The 15745-nt window shown below is 37.3% G+C and overlaps 1 protein-coding gene across 1 annotated transcript in view; it reads right to left on the bottom strand.

The window, feature by feature from the left end:
* The window catches only part of nkx2.2a (NK2 homeobox 2a), a 35992-nt gene extending 31860 nt beyond the window's left edge, over nucleotides 1-4132 (bottom strand). The window contains exon 1 of the mRNA XM_074691733.1: nucleotides 4116-4132. The gene's annotated coding sequence lies outside the window, so the exon portion shown is untranslated. The remainder of the gene's footprint in view (nucleotides 1-4115) is intronic.
* Between the last annotated feature and the right edge of the window lie 11613 nt (nucleotides 4133-15745).

The following is a 15745-nucleotide window of genomic DNA, read 5'->3' as shown; positions in this document are numbered from 1 at the left end:
AATATTGACTTCAAAATTGTTTTGAAATGCAAAACAATGGAATACACAATGAAAAATTAAATAAATAGGGCTTATGACATAAATTTAGAAATCAATGGTGATATACATGGTAGGGATTGACCGATTATCAGCTGGGCCGATTATAGGGGCAGATAGTTGGCATTTTGGGGCATATCGGCATCTGCCTTTTTTTTACTCCGATGGCGAATATGAAACCCATTCAAAACTGCATTATTTTGGCTCTGATGCTTCTCTGCACAGAATTTCTCCCTGTCTACATTATGGAAGCCCTAGATGGTCATTTAAAATCAGTTATGTAAAACCAAACAGAAAATTAATTCAGCTGCATTACATGCCTGTAAAAGGCAGCACAAACTCAATTCTGTCCAGTTTTATTGCAGTTACATACAAATTTTGGAAAACTTTATTTACTGTAGAAAAATTTAGCAATTTATTTTTTTAAGTTTTGATTTAACTTTATGAAAATATGCTGCTAAGCCTGGGAGCTGTTTACTAAACTCTTGCTTAATTGCAGTTAAGTGTTGGAGTTCGTATTGTTCACGCCAATATTTCCACTTTGACTGCAAATTAATATCGGCTTCAAATATCGGTTATCGGCCTCTTTGCCTACAAATAATCAGTATCGTATCGGCCCAAAAAAATCCATATCGGTCTATCTCTAATACATGGTTTTGAAGTCCTAATACGTATTAAGAAAGTAGGAGCTCTGAAGTCAGTGACACTAAGTTAGATAAAAAATGAACCATCTTTCATGATACAAGTTACAGCACAGACACAAAATTGTCATGTAGAAAAAAAAACTCAACAATCCTTTTTTGTTTGTTTTCTGCAGCCAGCTCTCCATATTTTGAAGACTGGCACAACTGCCGGCTGTACAGCTGCCTAACTTGTTTGGATTTCTATGTTAACCTGAATGTGCTGTCACAACTCTCTGAAAAAAGCTTTTCAAAACATGAGCTCCTTCATCACTTACTCTCAAGGAAATTTTTTATGTACAGCTTCTGTCTTTTACTTCTTACAAAAGAAATCTTTTTCTGTCTTATTTTTATTAAAGTATTAACACCTCAGTCTGCTTTTCGTAACTTTCTCAAGGGAAGAGTGAGTAAGTAAACCTTCTCTGCTCAACAATGACAACATGATCAACCGGCTACGTGTTCTCAGTCACCTGTGACCCACACCTCCACAGACAGGCTGATTCTGCAAACATGTCATCACTTTGCACCATCTTGTTGATGCTATCACAGCTATCTGCATTCTCCTGGAGAACTTGATATGAACCAGAGTGCTATGATGTGAAGACAAGCTGCAGGAACATCCATGAGTTGGTCTAGTTTTAAAGATTTAAGAGTAATTTAAATGGATATGAGTTGTTACTGCTTTCTCTACATTAACTGTGCTCCTACCAGTAAATATAATAGACCACCGTGTTTACATCCTTCTGTTCCATTTTGTAATTTGTCAGAAACCACAATTTCCCACTTTCAATGAATAATCATACACAAATTTACAAAAACAGCAACAAAAAAAGTATTCATCCTTAGTAATTTTTCAATTTACATATCTTAAATTCAGCTTCAAAATCTGCTGTTTTTCTTTCCCTGATGTGTATGCGGAGAAAAGAAAACTATTAGAAGTAGCCCATCAAACCTGTCCTCATGACTTGCTGGCACTTGTCTTGGCTCAAGTTCAGGAAAAGAGAAAGAGGACAGAGAATGGCTCAGAATGAATCATCTGAAGAGAAGGAGACAGTGACAAATCCATTTTTAGCTTTAACTCAAACATTTTAACTCCAGAATGCTAATAACGTCTCGCTTGGTTTAGCCAGACGCTCTCTGAGGAGTGAGTATCATTTTCAGAGGGTTCAGTCTTTGTTGACAGGTCAGAGCCCAGCTGAAGAAATACCTCTGACACCAGCTTAACTCCCTCTGCATTAACACTTTACACAGCGGTGTGAAGTTTTGATACAGTAGCTGAAGGTGGATTATGTGCGCAACAGAAATCAGAGGTACATGATTTAATCTTGCAGTAGAGTCATAACACGTCAAAGTGTTGTGCCTTTCGAAAAATATTGACTATTTTTTAAGGTAAATTTATGTGATTCAAAGTTTACTTTTTGTGTAACAAATCAAAGGGAAATCAGAAAATAAAGGTCTGTAGTATCTCCTGGCTCCTGATTAAAGAAGTAATATACATCCTCTGAAATAGTCCTCTTGTCAAAATTGTGTGTTCATCCTTTATAAAGATTCGTTCATACGGGAAGAAACTTACAGCTTATCATCATTTTTTACTTATAGTGGCTTTGTTTTTTCCCTAAGACATCACTCTTGGAAAGTGTTTTAAGAAATAGCTGAGTAACTTTTTAAAGGCAACTGAATACAAAGTAGTGGTTTATTTATGTCCTGTTAGGAAAGGCAGAACATGTGGCAAAGTCACTATATTGTCACGTGTAGTATAATGGCTATCTATCTGGATATAATCCGAAAATAAAAAAAATTCCTTTTCTCACTCTTGTCTCACTCTTTTATGATTAAAAAAGATCATTGGTAAATAGAAAAAAATGTATGTTTGTGTATTGAGAGTTTCTTATTTTTCTTTAACCCTTTCAGGCTCAAATTAAGTTTTAGTAGTAGAAGAAATCACATATTTGGGGAAAAAATATCATATGGGGAAGTTATATACAATTACGACATTTTTTAGAGAGACCTTCAAATGCAATGCATTCTGGGTTGTTGCATCATTGTAATAAAGCTGCCCCTAGGGAAAAACCCAGAGGAGAAAAAATCTACTTATAGGCGTGTACTGTACCCAAAGATATTCAGGGTTCATCTTATGCAGTTCTGGTTTCAAATTAATGGAGGTTAGTAGTGAAACTTACATGAAATCGATGCCTTGAAAATCTGTTTCGGTGAAATCAAGGAGGCAGCCATGTTGGAAGTGACACAGCTCTGCCAATTGGTGGAATAGTGGGAAACTGTTGTAGTGTGGTACTTCTGAGAAAAAAGGCTCATAAAATGTTGATGTGGAGTAATCAACATGTTACAGAGTCAGAATATTGCCATGTTACTCTGTTATGATGGAGAAAAACAAGCAATCTCAGCCTTATTTGACATAACTCCACAATTCACAACAACAACTGCAGTGCACCCTGATCAATCTTGAAAGAACCAACTGCAAATTAATACTCAGCTACAAGTAGTCAAAGATTTATTGCAATTTATGTTTCTACATACAAAATAAACTGCAAATTCAGCCATCGTCCTGTCTTTCATTGTGAACAGATTCCAGACATGTAGCTCATGTTTTAGAGATTAACCCAGTGATTAAAGTCACATGTTTTTGTTTCTCTGATGTGCTACTGCCCATGTGCCCTCTCCCTTTTTCCCCTTTCTCACTCCGCGTTCCCTTTCATTACCACAGAGGACTGAGAGTACAGCTACATTTAGTACATCTCCAACTCCACAAAAATAAGGATGCTGTGAAAAATATTATTATAAACAGAATTTAATGGTTTGCAAGTCGTTTAAGCCAGGAATTTAATCAATTGATAATCATTCTATTACTTAATCAATCATTCAGGTAATCACCCAATCTTTATTTATGTAGCACCAAATCAGAACAAATATCTTCTCATGATGTTTTACAAAAACAGCAGATGTTGACCTGCCAATGTATAAGCATTTAATTGAAAGTAGTGTCAGAGCAATTTATCTGTTGAATCTAAAATTTCTTCATGCTAATTTGGAATTTGACTCCGACCATAAGCCCAAAAAGCTGGGGCAGGGTCATTCTAGCTTTGTGTTTTGATGAGTCTGTGTTAAAGTCAAGGATATGAAAGGGACCAGTTTCTGGGATTCTTTTTTAACATGATAACTTTTTGCCCAAATTGAACAACTTGTTACATTTTGGGTCAGTTTTTACATTATGTAGCAGGTACATTTTTTTCAACAGTTTTACTACTTAATAAAATAAGTCAATAATTTAGGGAACAAAGGGCTTATTCCTTTAATGTAGGGTGTAGTATTGCACACAAATGCTCATTCCCCTGTAGAATTTTGGTCTACATACCTCTTTAATGGGAACTACGATCAACTTACCTGTTTGCGGGGTCCAGGTTCTGTTTGCAAAACTCGTTGGGGACCATGTTCACCTGGGGGCCTGTATACCTGCTCAATGGGAGCCATGGTCTGTACGCTAGTCTTTCAGTCTCTCTGCTCCACTTTTTGGCGTTTAGGTGTTTTATCTCTCCCTGCAGAAACACATTAAATATATAACAAAAATAAACTTAGATCAGACAGTATGCATCTGTGTATTATATCACTTAAGACTTACTTCGATCAAAAATGAGCATCATATATTGTACCAAATTTATTTAGTTGTAGTTGTTAGCATAACTCAACAAAGCTAGACACAACATGGCTAACAAATACAGTTTTGAACATGCGTACAGAGATAGACAACATAACATTTAGCATCAAAATCAAAAGTGCTAATTTAACTGCAGGACTTCTGTGTTTGGCCGTTGAGAGTAAGAAGTGTCCATCATCCACACTCAACTTTTTGACTATTTTAACCCCTTGATGCCTGTTGTTACATATTTGGGACATACCCTGTCAGGTCTTGATGCAGCTGAAATGACATTTGGATATCATTATGACTTTTGATTTCTATTCCACACAGACCACAGATAGCATCAGATCCATGACGTCACAATGTATTGGTCAGAGGATGAACTTTTCATGTCCATATATATTTAATTTAACTTGGTTATAACTATTGTGTGCACTATACTCAAATTTACAATCTCCCCCTCATTTAACATCTATAAGTATTCAAAAACACAAAGAAACAATCTATTTTTTTATGATTGTTTATTAATTCAGGCAGTAAGGGGTTAAGCATGCCAGCTGAGAATTTAAAGTGCAGTTTTTTCATACTTTCAGTGTGAACACTCTTATAATAATATTAATAAAAATAATTGTATATATATATATATATATATATATATATATATATATATATATATATATATATATATATATATATATATAAAGAGATAGATAGATAGATAGATAGATAGATAGATAGATAGATAGATAGATAGATAGATAGATAGATAGATAGATAGATAGAAAGAAAGAAAGAAAGGTAAATAGATAGATAGATAGATAGATAGATAGATAGATAGATAGATAGATAGATAGATAGATAGATAGATAGATAGATAGATAGATAGATAGATAGATAGATAGATAGATATTCTGAATTCGACATTAATTCCCCCCTGTTGACAAAACATGGAAGCTCCTGATAGTTCCTTCTTTAAGAGACATCTACATTGGATCACTGGCAGCTTTAGTCTGGCTAAGTATAAACTTTCAATATGAGAGTTACTATTGTTTATAATTTATTTAAAATTTTTGGCACTCTGCTGCAAACTCTAAAAGGTATCTGTACCGTTATCATATATATATATTTTTTTGTCCTTTCCCAAAAATTATTTTTGGACTTATTCAGTGAGATATGATGGAAGCTTAGATGTGATCCCCTTATCATGGAACACAACAAAGTAGAAAGTGGGGTGTTAAAATTCAGTATATTAGGACAGAATGAAAGCATTATCATCACCATTATAGCAATCAATACCATTTATATGACACTAAACAGAAATGCAGCTTTAAGTTCACGTTGTGAGTTTCCCTTCCTTCTTTTGGGTGAGTGTTCTGCACACTGTGTCAAGGGGAAATCTTTACCTTGCCTTTGACTAAAGAAGGCTCTCAGCCAAAGTCACTGCTCTCTGCCAAGGAAAGACTCAACCCTCTGATCCTGAAGGATGCCGCACTGTCTCAATTTGATGTTGTAATTGTTCCTTTTGTACGTCTGGTCTCTGGGACATGTTTTTCCAAAGCAGTCTGGCGTTCAATCACAGTAGATGTTTTGGAGATGTGGTCTGCAGCATATGGGCTTACTTTTAAACCTCCTCAAAAGCTTCATCTTTAAGGTAATTGTATCATGAATCAGACCAGGAGGCTTTGGCCTATCAAGACAGTTGTTGACAACATAATTATAACCCTTCAGACTTTCCACTGACAACTTTTTGTGATAACCCAAATCTGTTAACACAACAATAAATGGTGTAATATAACACTCAAGTTGCAATCTTGGACAACTGCCTTAGTTGTAATATAAAAAGACAGGGATTGGAAATAATTTCCTCTTGTTTTGAAATTGAGCTGATATCCTAACCGTTGTCATTTTCAGGAGGCAAAGGCTAACAGTCACTGACATCCGTTGGCTGAGAAGTTTTAACCAAATTCAGAATTAGCTATACAATGGATGAACGTGATTACATGAAACCTGACACAGAGCAGGCATACAAGAAATATCAAATCTCATTTTACTGACTGGTGATTTACAAAGCAGCCTTTGTTTTTAGTATAAGACCTTTATGTAGATATGATGTATAATGTTAAAAGCACTTAGCAGGTCAAAAGACTGAAGAAAGCACTTTACACTCACTCTATTTACAATTAACACCAATGTAGATCTTTACAGGATATGCAAAAATACTGATTATGTGTCCTTACAGATATGGTGAGGACTTAAATTCAAACCAATCACTGTAATACTTGCTAACTTAAGTTATCAAACAAAATGGCAAAATTATAGTCAAAGTTTTTTTGTAAAATTGATATTTTTAAGTTCCTGGGCAAGACAAACCAGTGGATATTTTTTTCCTGACATTTAAAGCAGAAACATCTTTAAAAAAATCCATTCACAGATTATTCGGTGGTTTAAATAATTCTTCTTTGAAACTTTTGTTCTATATTTGTTTATCCAAATTTTCTCTTTTCTTTTATTAAGACTTAATTCAAGATGTTGAATTTTACCAGGTATGTAATTCATGTACAGAAACAACCAAAAAACAATTATTCCCCCAAGAGATTGAAGAACACAAAGTAACGTAGCATGTTTGAAAGACTTTTATCAAGAACTGTAACTACTTGTAAATTGATAATAAAATGCAAACTGCAGGCTGCCTAAGTGTTGGAAACCAGCCAGGTGTCATTTTTTCCACAGCATACTTCTATGATGTCATTACATTTCTGCCTCTCAGACCCATGGTACTCCATTTTTTTAAACTTTGACCTATCAGACACATTTCAGGACACTGCTAGGACACATCATCTTTGGGTGATATCACAACATTGCACCCATTCCAGTGAAAACAAGATAGAGGGGATATCTGCCGTAGATTTCTACAGCAGCTCCTGAATTAAAATAGAGAAAAGAAACTAAATAGAAAAGCACTCATAGAGCGCAGACCTCCACCAAGTATATTGTGATTGTCACCAACACTTCAGTCCTACCTTACTGTTATACTCCCTTTCAGCAGACTGTCTGCTACAATTTGGTGTTAGTTGCAGGTTTGTACAATAATTTGTTACCTGACAGTGTTGAAAATGATGATGACCCAGTACATATTTCATATTCCAGATCTTAGTATCCAGAATATTGCCAGGATCTGGATCGTACTTTTACATCTGTCAGAAATTATGGTGACCTTGTCTTGTATTGTTCTGCCAAGCAATCCAACCATTTATCATGGAGTTATACATACATATGGTGAAAACAGCCCTATCTCACAGTGATAAAGAATCCTTTAAAAAAGTCCTGGATCCAGATGGTGATCTGGATCATCTCCAAAATTTAATCACTTCTTCCTAATCCCATGTTGAACATTTCCTGAAAATTTCATCCAGAGCCGTTGAGAGGTAGAATGTTTTCAACTTGACTAGTTTGACAACAAAAATAACCATTTCATGGCGAGTACCTGTGTGTGCGTTTGACTGACCTTAGTTGAACCTCCCGTGCTTTCACTGACACTGCTTTCGTTTTTCAGTTGTGAATACAAAACATTAACTCATAACTGGTTTTGCTTTGCTAGATCTTTTCACATGCACACTCTTTATTGCAGACGAAGAGATGGAGTGTAAGGTGAGGCGGTGCATTCATTCGGGAAGTGGTATCCTAGGCAAAATGGGAGAGCTATGAGGGGCTTTTTCTTGGCCAGCAAGTCCAGGCTTGGTTGCAGGCCTGTCTATCCGTACTCAGTGCAAACATGTCAGACATTTCACCACCAGTATGAGCGAGCTAAGGTCCCCCATTCCTTTGCTGTAGGTTGAACTGAGACCCGGCTCACACTGTAAGCCTGATTGTGCTCAAATACTGCTAATTCATAAAAGCTACATAATTAGCTTTTAAAGAGTGTAGAGTTATTACTTCTAAAAACAGAAAACTGATGAGAGACGTGTTGGATTCTTGCAGCATGTGTAACCCGTAAAAAAAGCAGAAGAAGAAAAAACGCACATAATTTGGAAGCTGAGAGGCAGAGTGTGTAGATGTGGGCTGAGTTTCTGACATTGGTCCACACAGGCTTAACTACTCACTTAACCAGAGTTAGGAGTCAATTTTCACGTTCACACCCTCAAATCTGGACTTGCACAGTGCCGCACCACAATCTGTGGAGCAAACACATCTATTTGATTAATCCCTGTGTGCAGGGAAAACAGGTCTCCATTATGCCGACACTGGAGTGCAGCAAGGCAGCTTTCAGCAGATCTCCACCATGACAGACGACCACAAGCGGGAATACATACACAATTCAGGAAGTCAGTGCAGCTCTCTTATGAGCAACGTGAAAGTGCGGCTCTGGCTGGAATATGCTGAGAACACCCAAAACAAACCCACTTCCCGGCCCAACTGGCATCCACACAAGGGGAGAAATAAGGGAATGTATTTATGAGCATCTGGCTGTGGTTCACTAAGGTCAGTGCACTGATAGAGCACAAGGATAGAGCCCTGCACGTCTATATACAAAATAAAGGGGAGCTTCAATGGGTTGTTGCTTGTGTGGGTTTCTGCCATGTTCACAATACAGTTGAACTTTTTTAAATTCACTTTAATACATTTCATTGTAGAATATGCTGTAAAAGCAGCTTCACATTTGTTAGCTGGCATGTGTTTTATGCTAGAAGAAGAAAAAAATCAAATCCAGTATGCTTGCACACATGCAATAAGACACTGTCTCTGATTCTCCTGTGTTGTGACATCAATACTCAATCTGTCTTTGGGAATTCTTTGTCAGACCTGCACTATTATGCTGGTAACATTGACTGATACTGAGCTTTTCTTCTGAGGAGAAGACACACGGTTTTCATAAGGCCATTAATCTTAAAAGGAGGAACTGTCAGAAAGTATACAGCACCCCTATCCCTGACATTAAAAAGACTCATCCAAGGCCTTGATTTCTGGTTTGGCGGAAAACGATATCACACTGCCTCCAATAGAAGTCCTTGAATGTCCCTTTGCAGACTTTTCCATTATGTATCTGGTATTTTTAAGATGAGGGACAGAGACTGACTTAAAAGCTGTAACTCATGGTACACCATCAGATTTACAGCTCAGAGGGTCATTTGAGGAATCACAGCTGATTGTTACTGCAAACATCTCAATCCAATTTTGAAGGACAGAAAATCTACCTGTCATTAGTATTATAGCACAATAATGAATCAAAGTACAAAGTTGATTTCAACTTCCATAAATCCTGTGTTTATACTTGGGTTGAATTCTAAGCTAAGCATGCATCAGCAGCAGCAGTCGATGGAGTCTGAAGTGCTCCGAAAGTAATTAGGGTTCGTCCTCTTAATTGATAACAGATCCAGCCCAGCAAAGTCCCACAGCCAAAACAACAACCAAGCATGTGAGCATAAAAAGGTGCATGTAATAATGCCAAGAAAAGCTTTATGACTTCACAGACGGAGCATGAGTGTTAATGAAGCAGTAACGAAGCAAATGAGTTCTTATCCAAACCCATTAGAGACTGATCCCCATTAAGATGACGTTTTCTTTTCTTTTTTTTAAAAAATAATCTATTAAGTTAATGCAACTCAGCCTCGACTGCAGGTGTTGCTGTCTGTTTTTCCTCTGAAGTTTTTTAACTAACCCTATCAACAAACAACAGCTGTTTGCAACCTTAATGACCTTTTGGGTACAGGCTGCTCCTCTGCTTTGTGTGCATGGAAACAATATCAAACTGTCACAGGGCATTTACCTTAAGTGATTGTTCCACTCGTGGCCACAGAGGGAGCACTTCATCATCCTGTAAACCTAGTGGAAGAAACAGGAACAACAAGGAAGAAGGTAGATTTAGTTATACCTTCAAGTGAAATAATGCATGTGCCCATTTTTATACCTTTTTTTTTTATTAACTTATTTCATCATCTCTCTATTTGCACATGACTGAGATACTTGTGCTTTGACAGCACTGTTGCAAAAACTGTATGTACAAACCACAGAATGAAAGACAAGGAAGCAAATTATGTAAAATGATGTTTTAAAGAAAATAAATAACATAAGCCCCATATCATTCATAACATAAAACCTGCAGTTTTGTCTTCAGATAACATGGGATTACACCATTTAACAATTTAAGAGACATAATAAACAGAAAAACAGAACATAATACGCCTGTTTTTTTCAGCAACAACACATTTTTATGAGAGCTTACCATGTTATCTTCTCCAAATGAGCTATAACTTATCATCCTACCATAAATTTCAGTGTCAGTGATAATCAAATAGTACCTATCCAGATTGTGATGCTAGATTAAAGCCAGAGATCACACTTTGGCTCTTTGTCATAGTGACTATGGATGTTTGTGTGTACTTCTCACTAACAGAGAGTCACTTTTCTTTTTCCTTTTAAATTTCCATAATACATGAGAAAAGGTTAAGGTTACTAATCCCCTTAAGAAATTACACATTTTAACTTCATAGATTATGACAAGTGATTTGGTGCCTGTGTATTTATGTGCTGTATTTATTATGGCAAGTGTGATTAATGTGCTGTAAAATATATTTTTAGTGTCTTTGTGTTTAACATAGTCAAGCAAAAGCAAGTCAAAACTGAAGTTTAGAGTTCAGGCTGTGAACACCAGTACTCCACCTGGCTCAAATTTTATGAAGAGTATTTTTTGTATCACACAACAGGATTTTTTTGAGATATATTTTCTTGTGTTTCCATGTATATGTAGTTTGCCCCCAACTTTCCACATCCATTCTCACTGGTGGTGTGACCATTTAAACAAAGGGAGGCCACCTATTTCATCTGATGTTTGTTATAGATGTGTGCAGAAGAAAGTGAAAACAGAAAAATACATTAAATAATATATTATGGTTAAATTATACTTTGGGTTTAAGTTAGATATTTTTTTTTCTACAAGCAAGTTTGAATATAAAAGCAGTGAGAAGTGGCCCTGCAATGATTTGCTTCTCTATATAGTTTTCATCTGCGTATTCAGAGTGGGATATTTGTGTGCTTCTCTCCACAAAAACAGCCAACACACATGCATGGACCTCAGGCATCTCCTTTATTGTAACAATTAGAAGCGGGCTCAGAACATGAAGACACATGAGACGTGTTTAGTGAAGGTCACAAGCAATTACCCAGCCTGGTAAAAGCTGGCATGTCTCACATGGCACCGCTGCACGCCCTCATTAGGCGTGTTCTGCAGCTCTGAGTGGGTCTTGTGGCTATAAAAGAACTGAGCTCACTGCCTTCCATGCCTCCTTTAAGCAGAACCTCACCAGCAGGAGCACAAAGAAACTACACATCACCACCTCGAGATCAGATAGGAGAGGACAAACCTTTTTTGTAGAGGAGGGGGAAATTTACACCAAGGAATCGGTGTGTCTCTTTACAGGTTGGGCTTGGTTTGCGTTAAACAGGATAGCAGTGAAACCCTCTCTTTTCAGGGAATGACAGTGTGTTGAGCTTTTGGACTAAAAATTAAACTTGATTGGTGTAATGTAATGAATATAACTTAGTGAAAACTATTTTTGAATCAGGTCAATAACTTCACCTGAGATGAGGAAAAGCAGCAGATTTACAAAGACAGTTTTTTTTGTTTTGTTTTAAACCTACAGCCTCATGTTTATCCCATTGTGCTCGCTGGATCCGGCCTAATAATTTCCATACTGAGCACTGCAAGCACTTAGTTCCTCAATGCTAAATCAAAAACGTAGGCTCAAGAAAGACTCTTCAATAAAACACCATGGTTCAACTGGTTCTGGGGAGGAAACTGGTACCATTTATGATATAAACATGCTGACTCTGCGTAAGCTGAAATACAATTTTCTAAACATGGTTATCTTTCTACCTTAGGCGAGATAAGAAGGTGGAGTTAAACATTTAGAGATCTATTGGTTTAAACTGAAACTCTCAACATCTCTGCTACTGGTTATTTAGGTAAAATATTTCCATGAAGAACACAGGCTGAATTTAGTTTGCTCTTAAAAAGGCAGACAAACACAAGAACACTGTACACGTGTCACCAAAATTAAGTGACCCCAGCTCTTTCTTATTCAAAAAAGCAGATACAGAGTAGCAACAGCTGTACTGGTGTTATTTTGATTCACTGATGCAGCTTTATATGCACTGAAAGACTTACGAACACACACACAGACACTGGCAGAAACACTCACACACACACACCTGCACTAAATGCACACAGTGAAAAGGGGGAACTTTAAATGCGTCTTAAGACCCTAAAGACAAAGCACACTTGAGGGAGTGAATCCTTTGATGACACTTAAAACCAACACCAATATTTACCGACGGGGGTCGGTGCACCTCGTGGGCGTCAAATGTCGACCGGATGAGTTCACTTGTCTGATCTAAAAACGATTTGGGGGGAAATGTTACACTTTGAAGAGCGCAGGGGCGAGCTGGAGTATTAATTATCTGATCTCGCAACACAAAAAAAATAAAAGCATCAGATGATGGTCGCTGTGTTTGAGATCAGAGGATACCTTAAGCCAGTGGGGAGAAAACAAAGTATAAAAAAGAGATGAGTGTTCTTTTTTTGTCATGGAGTCTACTGGTTGGTGTAAACAAAGGTTTTTTTTGTTGTTGATGTTTTTTTATTTGAACTACATTCACCAATGAAAAAGTGAAAGAATTGCATGGTAGGAATTATTTTATCAGCTAAGTTAACTCAAAGTTTGACATCAACGACCTTATGTCTAGAGACGTTTAACTAGTAGAGGCTACTCTATAGGCAACACACTTTATGCTGTGTTTTTTTTTTAATTAAAAGATTAAAATAAAAACCTTTGTGGGAACACTATATTCTTTAAAATTATTTCTTCAGACTCACGTTTGGGTTTTCTTTTTTTTTTTCTCACAGCGGCCTTATTTGGCCTTTATTATGATCATCCTGGAAGAAGTTGGGAGCCGTTTTAGTGTGTTTTTGTTTGGTTACACATGACGGACTCAGACACAGTCGCACCATTCCGTGGTTACCTGACGTGAGACAAAAATATAGAAGGGGAGGCCTTCCAACAGTCGTTGTGTTTCCCAGACACACAGGCTAACACTCATTTATGTATCAACACGGGCCTCTTCCCTTTTAGAGATCATACTGATTTAATAAGGAAAATAACTAGAAAATAATGCATGGATTTAAAAATGATTATCAACCTTCCACCTCTACTTGGTTGGCAACATATGAAAAATCTGCATCCTCTAACCTACATGATATGGATTAACACCTTGAAAAATCCAACAAACATTAAAAGTTGTTCGTTTGAGTATTAGAGAGAATCTGAGTTTTAGAGGAAAGTCATGGTTGATAATTTTTAAGTCTCAAGCCAGGTCTCATGAATCTACAAGACTGTTTATCAATATAAAAAATGCGAAGGATGATAAATGCCTGACTCATAATAATAATAATAAAAATAATAATAATAATAATAACAATAATAATAATAATAAAAATAATAATAATAATAATAATAAAATCGTGTATGTAATATAATCACATTAGGGTATTTTAAACTTCGTATTCAAGTCATTAAGAATTATAATCAGACCAAGTCCCATGAGTGCCATCAATCCAATAATGTATCAGAAAACGCGTCATGATCTGAGGCTTACATGAACATGGCAGCATGCTGAAAAATAACTATTAGCGGCAAATAAAAATGGCTCAACAGGAAAAGTGCAGTAGTTTGATACAAATGTAGAGTCTGTGAAATGTGCTGTCAGCGCTTGTGTCATCGATTTAATTTAGGCACTTTCTCATGATTGATCCGGATTAAATACAAAAGGTAGCTTTCTCGTTGAAAGTCACTTCAGACAGCTGGAAAAACATTTCACTGATACCCCTCAAATTGAGACCGTGTAGAAGAAATGACCGTGTGCAATTCCTGCCTTGTCCAGATGAGGGGAGTCCAGCCAGCCAAGTCAAGACAGGTAGACAGAGGGAGACTGAAATGACGCGACACAGACGGTATGAGGCTCATAAGGATATTGAAGAAAACAATAATTTAGGCTATACTCAGCAGCAACACTTGGGTTTTGCTCCAGTGTGTCCCTTATCTCACTCACATGCAGCGGGCACATCCAACATGCGGAAAAGAGCATTCCACTCTAAGGCATCCAGCAAATACAGCGTCCACGACATCATAAAAAATGTCCATCTTGGTGTCGAGCTTCTTCTCTCGCACCAAAGCTCTGCTCCTCTGATCCACACGGATACTTTCCACGTGTCTTGCTCCCAGGTTGGGAAGGGTGAAGTGGACAGCAGAGAGGGAGGAGAGGGGTGAAGGTGGGGGTGGTGGTGGTGATATAAGGACACTGCACCTTGTTACCATTGGGTCGACAGTTAAGTTTTACAAGTTACGTTTTGCAAGCTTATAAACGATACCTTCTAAACTTGCCCAGGAAACTCCGAGAACATGCTGTGATAATGTTCGTCTCCGGCATCCAGTCGATATGCCCATAGTCTGGGAGAGCTGCGATCTACAGAGGGATCGATTACATGAGCCCCTTTCCACGTCTGACGCTCGAACACTGGCTCATAAAAAAAGACCCAGGCTCCCAGAGAGCGCCTTTCACCTGGCTGTGGTGGTCAAAAGACCGTCTATCTAAGTTTTCTCTAGCAGTGCTGGACTGTATGATCCACTTAAACCAAACATGCAGGGGAAACTCTGCATAAAAAAAATAATCAAAACCTGTAAACAAAGATACATCATTATTCATTTATTAAAATACCTATGGAACATTCTGTCAAATGAATCCAGATTTATCGAGGCTGTTTGGTGGAAAACATTGTTTTATGCGTCTTTCTGCCATGCAACACATAATCTGCACAGTTGTGCATCTCGCTAAAAAAAATAAAATAAAATAAAATAACCAGCGCTATCTAAACAGAAGTCAAAGATCATTCTTTAAATGACTAATTGATGCAGCACCAAAAATTAGTTCCTATAATGCACATTAAAACTGGAGTCAGTAGCATTTATACCGACTGTAAACAGAGAAAGAAGTAACAAAATTTATTCAAGAAATGAAAACATCTCCTCCATGCCAGTCCACCCATCACTGTCATTTCAGTAAATATATGTAGAAGTCCTCACCAGATGGCTGCATGTTGGATGAAACGTTTCCCTTTCTGCCACTTCCCCTATGCAAAATATTGAAGGAGGCTGCGCAGCTCCAACCGGATGGGGTTTGCATTGGCTGACAGAGTTTCCAGCGTTGGACAACCAATGAAACCAAAGCAGAGGCTCGGCGTATAACAGCGAAGATTGACGTGGACGCGTCAAATTAATTCCAGCAAACTCCGGACTCCCCGGGATAACTCCAATTTGCTTTTATCGGA

This window comes from Halichoeres trimaculatus, unplaced genomic scaffold (assembly GCF_033239565.1).
Source record: "Halichoeres trimaculatus isolate MK-OKI-2021-1 unplaced genomic scaffold, fHalTri1.1 fHalTri1_scaffold_17, whole genome shotgun sequence".
In the NCBI taxonomy this organism is placed as follows: domain Eukaryota; kingdom Metazoa; phylum Chordata; class Actinopteri; order Labriformes; family Labridae; genus Halichoeres; species Halichoeres trimaculatus.
This window is presented reverse-complemented; position numbering and strand designations above follow the sequence as displayed.